This window comes from Silene latifolia, chromosome Y (assembly GCF_048544455.1).
Source record: "Silene latifolia isolate original U9 population chromosome Y, ASM4854445v1, whole genome shotgun sequence".
NCBI lineage: Eukaryota > Viridiplantae > Streptophyta > Magnoliopsida > Caryophyllales > Caryophyllaceae > Silene > Silene latifolia.
The window spans coordinates 245278767-245288542 of NC_133538.1; the positions used below are offsets into that span (position 1 = coordinate 245278767).

Consider the following 9776-nt stretch of genomic DNA (forward strand, 5'->3'; position numbering starts at 1 on the left):
AGAATGTTTGATCACATGATTAAAGATTACTAATATTTCCGCCATTAGAATAATCATGCACATGTCCAATAATGAATCATATGCTTAAGAGCATGATGAGTCTTTGGTAAGCCATAGAAGAATCGTCATGAATTCTTGAGGAGAACTAATGAGCTATTCTAGTGTTTGACAGAACACTTTATTATGTGACAAGAAGTTGCACATATTGAAGTTCGAAAACGCGTAAGGATTTATGAAAATCCTAAGCTGTTTAAGCTAAAAGGAGAAATAAGAAGTTTGAGAAGATGCTTGGTTATAGTAAGAAGTTACTCAAGACTAGTATTTTCAAAATTTGCTAGGACTTATGAGAAGTGCTAGGCTAATCATCTTGACAATTGTTGCAAGATCCTACAAAACATATACCTAGTACATTATGAGTTGGAAGAACACTTGACTAGTGTGAGTTATGTCGTCCACCATAATAAGGTTGTTATGTGATAAACAACAAGAAAGTTCTTTCAAAGTAAAGAACCTAAAACTAGTTTGGAAAACTAGATATGTACTTGGTGAGATTCATGCTATGTGAGACAAACATGAAAATAAAGGAAAATGCAATTCAAAACGGTTGAACACATGGAAACATGGTGTGTTAAACACATGTTGCGAGTAACTAGTGTTTACACACTTACAATATACATCACAAGGTTGTAATATGGTATTGACTACCCGAATGTGATGTCCACATTTGTCGTTTGAGTTATTATTAACTCACCTTATACTTTGTTACATCCAAATGGGTTGTAGAGACAATTGAACCCCGTTAAAGTGAACACGGATTAGCATTGTATTTGCCCATAGTCACTTACATGAGGTGACGTCTCGAAGTGACTAGAGTGTGATGCGATTGATGGCAAGTTCAAGTGCCATAGAGTCATATGAGAATGACTAGTCGATCACATAGGCAGACAGTTAGGAACACTTTGTCGGGCTAATGACCGCTTATAGAGTTCTAGCAAATTTATATAGCCTGGTCGTGGCGAGAGCTACTATAATATTCTAATGAGTCGATTCTTTTGACTAAAGACTGTTCGCCTAAGGTGGCACAGTTTCAGATTAACTTTGATTTATGGTACTACGACCTTCGTAAATGGAGCCAAATGGGCATATTTTTGGTTATGATGGCTGTGGCTAGTCGAAGGGAATAAGTGCGATAGGAATTGTCCACCCCTTGTCAGGGTTATAACAATATCTCATGGCCACTCGAGGAGTAATGAACTGGAAATGCGTGGCCACGATCGGAAGGTATCTATGGTAGATAATTCCGGTCAATCAGTTATTCTCCAGATCGAGGAAACTACTCTCGATATGATCACTTGCAAGTACGACCTGAAAGACACCTTGCATTCAGTGGGAGATAGTAATAGGACAAGAGAATTGGTGACGCACACTTGTCGAGGACAAGTGGGAGATTGTTGGAATATGTGTCCTCCGACAATAATGCGATCACAACTGTTGATCATGATGATCACATGTTTAAATCTCATTTTAAGAATACATGTGGGATGTAATATTTTACAGTCAACTGGTCCACACATATCGGTAATGATTGGCTGACTAGAGTTTGACATTACTGTCGTGTGACGGTGGTTATCATTTGATCCCCTTAGGTCATACTTATAGGGAAATACCGTTAATTGATTATTTAAATTAATCGTATGCCGATACGAGTTAATTAAATTGCTTAAAATTGACGGATGATTTGTGAGTAAGATTAACGTGTCTTATTATAATTCGATTAAATTAGATACGGTTTAAGTAATCGAATTGTTTTATTACTTAGATAAAATTATTGTTTACGAAATAATTGAAATTGAAATTGAATGAATAATTTATTATAAATACAAGACGTTATAATTTATAATTTGATAAACCGTTTTGGTAAAAGTAATTATGAATTACTAGTTGATATTGTATATGACTTATTTTATGAGAATGTTGATTTTTAATATGTTAAAAATACATTACAATTTTACATGTCAAGTAACATGTCACATATGTCACAATTGACAAATGACAAAATAAAATGGACCATCCATTTTATGTTAAAAGTGCCGAAATAGTGGAGGGAGTATAAGGTTTAAATTGTGTTAATTGTTTAAGTTGAAAACAAAATGATTACACACCTATTTGTAGCCATGCAAGTCTATTTTCTTGGGAAGAAAATGAGCCCATGCATTGACTCTCCTCCACCCTCCCCACCGGTTTTTAAAGAGGGATAATAGAGGGTTTACCCCTCTATTATTTTTACACTACTTCATAATATAGTGTTAGAAATTATTCTTCTCTCTACACATTGTAGAACTTAGAGAAATAAAAACCTCTCTAAATCATTCCTCTCTTGCCCGAAATATACAAGAGAGAACAAAATTTATTTTGTGTCAAATTTTAAGTAAGACTTGTATTATTTCTAGTACAAAATAATATTAGTTATTAGGGGTTTTTCCTTGGGTATTCACTTTTGGGAGAGGTTCTATTTTGGACCTTTTGTTCATCCAATATTTGGAAATCTCAAGAACTAACAAGAAGGTGATCTTGTTGGTGCCCTAATACTTGAAACCTCAATGTAAGATTGACGATTTCTTCTTTTATCTTGCTTTTGTTTACATGCATAAGATCTAGAATTTATTTTATGACTATATATATTTGAACATATATGAATATGTAAATTAATATTTCGAACAAGCACTATGCTGATAATGACGAGATTCAGACCAATATAAGGACGTTAGAGGTTATGACCCAGAAAGATAAAGAAGGCTTTACTGAATTCCTTGCAAGATGGCGCGCTGAAAGCGTCAAGTTAGCCAAGAAGCCTGACGAAGTTAAAATGGTAGATAAGTTCGTAAATAATCTACGACCTATTTATCGCAATGCTCTGAAATACCAGAATTTTGGCTCTTTCAAAGAATTGATAAGAATCGGGATAAAGGTAGAAGATGATGTTATAAGGGCAGAGGCTGAAAAGCCGAAAGGGTACCAAGGGGCCTCATCGTCTAAGGCCAAGGCCCCAACAACGACCCATTTTGATGAAGCCATTAATCTCTTAGAAGGGCAATCGAAGCAGTCGCAGCGGCAAACACCTAGGGTGTTCACTGATATTGGGTGCACGTATGCTTATGCTCTCCAAAGGCTAATGGCCCAAGGAAAGCTGAATCCTATTGGTCCAACTCTGGACCCTCCCGCTGATCAACAAGGTAAATGGTATAAACCAAATGCCTACAGTGCCTTTCATCAAAGGAAAGGCCATGATACTGAAAGGTGCTATCGACTGAAGCACGAAATCCAAGACATGATTGAAAATGGAACACTCCCGATCCCCACTGTTAAACCTAATAACATCACCAACCCGTTTGGCGATCACGCCAACTTTGTTTCTGTCGAAGACAATGTCGATTATTCCCATCTCATCCGCCCATGTCAGTTGAAAGGGGTGTTTATCGGGAAAATATTTGTGGATTGCTCAAAATTCTTGCCAAATCCGAAGAATGAAATTCATGACGAGAGTCTTGCTATAGAATGTACTCCTCTCATTAACGAAGTTAATAAAAGACAATTCGATTCACCAACCTTCATCGCCGGCGTAGTTCCTCATAGGACTATCTCGGGATGGAGGAAGACCATCATAGGGATCAAGGACCAGAGCCGAGCATCTAAGCTGACAGATGAACAAGGGAAAGCTCAAGACCAGAGTTGAAAATTATGAGTCGGGATCCGTTTTCTTATTTTAGTTGAGTCGAGTCTAGAACTGTCTTTTCTTGAATTTGAGTCGTTTGTTCCGTGATAACCTATTGTGTGTCCTAGGAATCATTCCTTAAAGTCTGTTACGCATTTGTCATTCCAATAAAAAGTTCCAGTTTCGTTTCCAAATATGTCTTGTTTCCAATCCTAAATCATTCCAATAGCATGATAAAATGCACAACACACTCAAAGGCAAGTAGGCAGTGGTTATACGCTACACATAATGTTAATGTAGTTCGTTATACGGTCCACAGTGGAGGCAGTTCGTTATATGCTCCATATCTAGAGGCAGTTCATTATACGCTCTAGTGGTTAGAGGCAGTTCGTTATACGCTCTAACGACGTTCATTTTATACATTGTGTTTGTTGCTAGGGGAAGTTCGTTATACGCTCTAATAGTTGGAGGTAGTTCGTTATACCTCCATTAGTCACAGGTAGTTCGTTATACGCTCTGAGAGTTGTTTGGTTTGATTGTGGTTGCATCGAGTTTGATTGTCCTAAGTTTCTACATGGTGTCGTAACATGGGTTGTTGTCATGTGTCATCTCATGTGGTTTAGTTGGGAGTTATTAATTAGGTGGTTGTCCTAATGTGTCTTGGTTTAATGGTAAGTTGGTGTTCAGTCATCATGAGTATAAATGGTCTCACATGTTTACTAGTTTTGCATTTCAATTGTTATTGATTGTTAGTTATATTCAATTGTTGTAAACACGATTGGGAGAGCATCTAGTTACTCCCGACTGATTGTCGACCCCCTTCTCAGGTTTTTCAGGTTGAACGCTTGCTGTTGTTTGGATGATGTTGTTTGGGATGCATCAAGGAGTGAGATGAATAATAAAATAGGAGTTTGCTTTATGTTTTAAGAACCTTTGAGTAATGTATTAGTTTGGTTTTGGATTTAGTATCGATTCGGATTTGGGCTTGGTGTTTCCGCCACCTTAACTCTTTTATCAGTATTATACTCTGATATTTACTTTATATTATATTTTTCCTTTGTTTTATAATCCGGGTTGTGACAGCTGGTATCAGAGCGAACACGCTCTCAACTCTCGCTTAGTTGTTGACTAAAATAAATGACCTAGTAAATCAGTGAGAGTAAATTGGGAAGAAACAATTAAGGACTTGTTTGTTTATGGCTAATGTTTCACATCGTTATTAATTGTCTTACATGTGTTGTTCATGTACTTGCTTGTTTGTACTTTAATATTTCGTATTGTTATTAATTGTATTACAAGTTTTATTCATGTATTGGTTTGTTTATGTCTTATTGTTTATAGCTATTAATTGTATTTAATGCATTTTCGTGTATGACTTTTTCGAGCATGCTTTGTTGATTTTAAAGACGGTCAATTTTGAAAATGTCTTTTGCATGTTACGTGTCGTGCATTTTGGTTATATGTCGGTCAAAACTTTTAATTCTTAGTAACCCGAGCTTTACTCTTATCGTACTTTCATCCTTTTTGGATTACTTGGCGGTGTTCCCTGTTTGAGGTGATTTTGAGGTTGATCCCTTTATAGTTTCTTGAGGCATCAAGTTAGGTTTGGTGGTAGTTATGGATGTTAAAGTATGAATGGAAAGGGGATTTTGTTATTAAGAGTTTGGTAACGAAGAAGCTTACTTTGAGAAAAGTGGTTGTCAAAATGATGTTTCTTTTGGGATTAGATGTTCTTAAGTCCTTTGAGATAGTTGTAGAAATCCTTATTGATGATAGAGGGTGATGATATGTGGCATAAGATGTATGATCGTGGTTTCATAGCTTTACGAGAAGTGAGAGACATAAAAGGTATATTTATCTTATGGTATCATTTGGGAATATCGTGACTTATACTCTAGACCGTGAGAATTACTGAATTTTGTCTTGTGTTAAGTGAAAAGTTATGTGAGTTATTAATGGATCGAGAAAAAATGCTTGAAATGAATTGAATGTTATTGTGGACTTAGATTAATCACGTTGGGAATTTTGGAGACTATACTCGTTTGTAATTGGAATACCATACTTGAGGAGTAAGAATTGTTAATGACTATTAGTGAGTTATGAAAGATTTTATGATTTATCCGTTGAGGAGTTATTTACTTATCGTAACTTGTAAAGGATTGTATTAAAGAGACGAACTGTAATGTATGGACTTGTGAGATGGCAATGTTGAAGTGTTCTTGTTGAATATGAGTATAGAGTATCGTGGTGTTCATCTTTTGAGGGTATAAAGATTATATGGTTTGATTCATTACATGTGATTAGATGGTGTTCTTCAGAGTGGAAGGACTAGAGATTTGATGGTTGTGAGAGTTTATGATCTTGAGAGTTGATAGTCTGAAGATGTTGTGATTGTAAAGAGGCAATATATAGAGACTTGTTAGGCATGAGGTATTATGTAGATGTGATGCAAGGATGTTACGAGACGTTCACTACTACAATTTAAACCTTTGAGAACGCCACTTAAAGAACAGTTCATAGCGGAACCGTTCTCTTTTTTATTTTTAGTTTGGGCGGGCATTTAGAACTCCAATAGAGAACGGTTATATGTTGGAACCGTGATGGTACATTAACAAAGAGAACGGTCAGGTTGACCAACCATCCTAAAATATAAAAGATACCGGTTAATATCCGGAACCGTTCTCCTTATTAAAACAAAGAGGACGGTCCCTATCCTTGACCGTTCTATATTAAATTCATAATGACTAATCTAGACTCGCAGTTTACACTTCTTTTTGCTTCCAGTCTAGCTCTTTAAAACACAACAAAGTCGCACCGCTATGCCCTAAAAATTAAAGAATCATATCTTCCATTGTTGTTGCTCGTACACGGCATCCTCCGTCATCCGGTCACCGCCTCACGTTGCTCCTGGGTGTGCACGCCTTCATCGTCACCGATTGTCGTTGCTGTTGGTAATGTTTAACTCTTTAGTAATCCATATGTTTGATCATTCATGGTTAATTATTTGTCTTACAATTTTTATTTGTTCAATTACCGCCAAGAACATGGCTTAATTTTATTAATATTCAATATGGGCACACATAGAATGAAATCCATATCTTAGCCGCATCTATTACTAGGGATTGTTACAAAAATCGTTACAAAAGAATGCTTAATTAGTATGTAAGTTTAAATATTAAAAATTGTGAATTGGGATTCTGAGTTTGTGAGTTTGTTGTTTTTGATTGATTGTTTGAATATTTGGCTGGTTAGTTCCCTTTTGAGTATGATATATGTACAATAAACCTAGCATTCTATTATTAGTAAGTGGTTGTGAATACTTTACTGGGTTTTGAGTGGTTATCGTGGTGGTTGAAAATTATTGGTGGTAACTGTTTGTCGGGTCAAGTATCATACCACTTGTGTATATAAGATAAATATGTTGTTTTCCCCTAACAATTGGCTACTTTGGTTCGTTTTGTCCGTTTTGTAGAAATGAACGCGAAAGTAGTGGAATCGTACCATTTCTCGTCCTTTTTGCATGCATTTTGAGGAGACGGGATTTTTCGGTGTGAGTTTCTGCAGTGGGAAGCGTGAAGGCACGGTTTATGAGGCAGTCGGGTACGAGTTTGGCCTGATTTGAAGGAAGAATACTCGATCGAGTGGTTTTATTATTTGATCGAGCGGTTTTTATAGCCTTGGTTGATCGATCGAGTGGATTTATACTCGATCAAGAAGAGCTGGAAAGAGAGGTTACTCGATCGAGTAACAATTCTACTCGATCGAGTAGATTATCTGAAGTTTTACTCGATCGAGTGGTTTCAAACTACTCGATCGAGTGGTTTAGGCTTTCGTGGGCTTTAATTAGCCCGTGAACTTGTTTTAGTTATTGAACTTAGTTTATTTTCTATTTAAACATACGTTAACTAGGTTATTATCATCTTTTATTCATCTTTATATCATCTATCATTTTCCAAGACTGCGTTCTCTTTGCTTCTTCACTGTAACTTTATTTTCGGGGTTATTTCGCTCGGATTTGCTTGTTCTTTACGCCGGATTCTTGCGATTGTAATCTCTTTCTCCCTCTTTAATATTAATCTTTCATTTATTCACTTTAATTACTTTTTTTGTCTCATTTAATTTCTGCCATAATTACCTTTTTATGCATTTTTATTATTGTTTTATCATGTCGAAGGCTGGTTATTTATTTTTTGTTAGTATTGATAGTACTAATAGCGATTTGAGTAGCTAAATCTGTTTCATGTCGGGATTAGGGGATCTACGGTAGAAATGTGACGATGTAGTAAATAGGTCAGATTAATTATTTGTGAGATTCTGTCACCATAGCAATATAATTGTATTTACCGACTTAGTTGAGTGCACGCTTCTGAGTCACCCTTTTAATCTAGTTAAATTTAATCCTGGATCGGAAGATTGGACTAAATAGACCTGCTATCAACAGTAGACTACCCTGACGAGGATGGAAGTTAAGTTAGTGGTAATTTAGGATAGAAAGTGGACCGGAAGGACCTTTCCATATCCGTCTCGCAGTAATTTATCTAAGTTGCTTACGGTTGAGTCACTGGACTACCGTAGTGAACCGAAATCCTGACATGTCCCTTCTTTATTGATAGTTTAACATCTTTTTCTGCCTTTATCGCTCTTTTCTCTGCTTCTCTTCCTTTAAACCTTTTAGTTTAGAAAACCAATTTAAACACCCCCCATTTTGTGACCAAATAGACGGACTCTTATAGATATCTTGCCTCCCTGAGGAGATCGACCTGACTTTCCTAGCTATATAGTTAGTTTAGTTAGTTTTTTTTAATTTGATAGGTATACGACAGCCCTGTCAAATTTTGGCGCCGTTGCCGGGGAGGCAATTGCCCTATCTGTCTTTGTTTCATTTATTTTATCCGTCTCAGGGAATTTTTATTCCTTGAGGCGGTTCTTATTTTTTTTTCAGTGTTGTGTATGCCCAGGTCAGACAGGTTTGAGTTAGTTGCAGCTGATTCTGAGCCAGAGATACTATTTAGGCATAGGCTTCGTCTGCAAAGAGAATCACGAAAGGAAGCCTTGAGTACTTTTGAACCAGTGCTTCAGCATTTCCTTTTTACAGAAAATCCATCTTTTGAAGAAGATACTTCTAGTTCTGTATGCCAACCAGTAAAGATGCCGAAAATTGCTAGTCATTCGGAGCCTAAAGCATCATCAATTCCAAAGGGTTTTAATCTCCAGACTAAGGATGGGAATACATTCGACATCCGTCCTTTCTATATCAATCTGGTGGAGATAAATATCTTTAGAGGTGTGGCAGGTGAAGACTCAAGGAAGCATATGGAGGTCTTTACGGACTACTGTTCTATTATCCCCGCCACAAAGGGGGTAACTCAAGACAAAATTAAGGAGATTCTGTTCCCTTTTTCTTTGACCGACTCAGCCAGGGAGTGGCTAACTGATTTGGACCGCACAGCCGCAGGGGTTACAGATTGGGAGTCCATAGCTCTTGCTTTTTTATAAGAGGTATTTCCCTCAACAGCGCACCAATCAGCTGAGGGCAAAGATCACAAGCTTCAAGCAGGCTCCCGATGAGACTTTCTATGAAGCATGGTCCCGTTTCAAGAAGTTCGTGAGGTCTCTTCCTCACCATGGTTTTGATCCGTGGTTTCTGTCCAACCAGTTCTACAATGGGCTGTACAATGATCACAGAGCCATACTTGATGCATCGTCTAATGGAAGATTCCAAGAGAACACTGACGATGATAAGGGATGGGCTCTTATTCAAGAGATGGCGAACCACTGTGCTGAATATGGAAACCCGAGGGATTGTATTAGAATAGTTCATGCAGTCGATAAGCAGGTTTTGGCTCAGCTGGAAGCCATGAATGCTAGGTTTGATAAGTTGGAGCAGCATTCTGCTGGGGAGCCTCAGACGGTTCACCTGCTTACTAGAGGGGAAACTGTTACATGTGAGAGATGTGGGAGCAATGACGGTCACACTGCTGTTGGCTGTCTTACGGAGAAGGCACAGGTCCTTGCTTTTCAACAATACTGATACCGTCGTAGAGTACCAAAGATAAATTTATAA

At 37.3% G+C, this 9776-nt stretch overlaps 1 non-coding gene across 1 annotated transcript; it reads right to left on the reverse strand.

Moving 5' to 3' along the window:
- Positions 1 to 9237: 9237 nt before the first annotated feature.
- On the reverse strand, positions 9238 to 9343 carry LOC141636468 (small nucleolar RNA R71). Its single transcript, XR_012541076.1, has one exon. It is a non-coding gene; the product is annotated as a small nucleolar RNA R71 (small nucleolar RNA).
- Between the last annotated feature and the right edge of the window lie 433 nt (positions 9344 to 9776).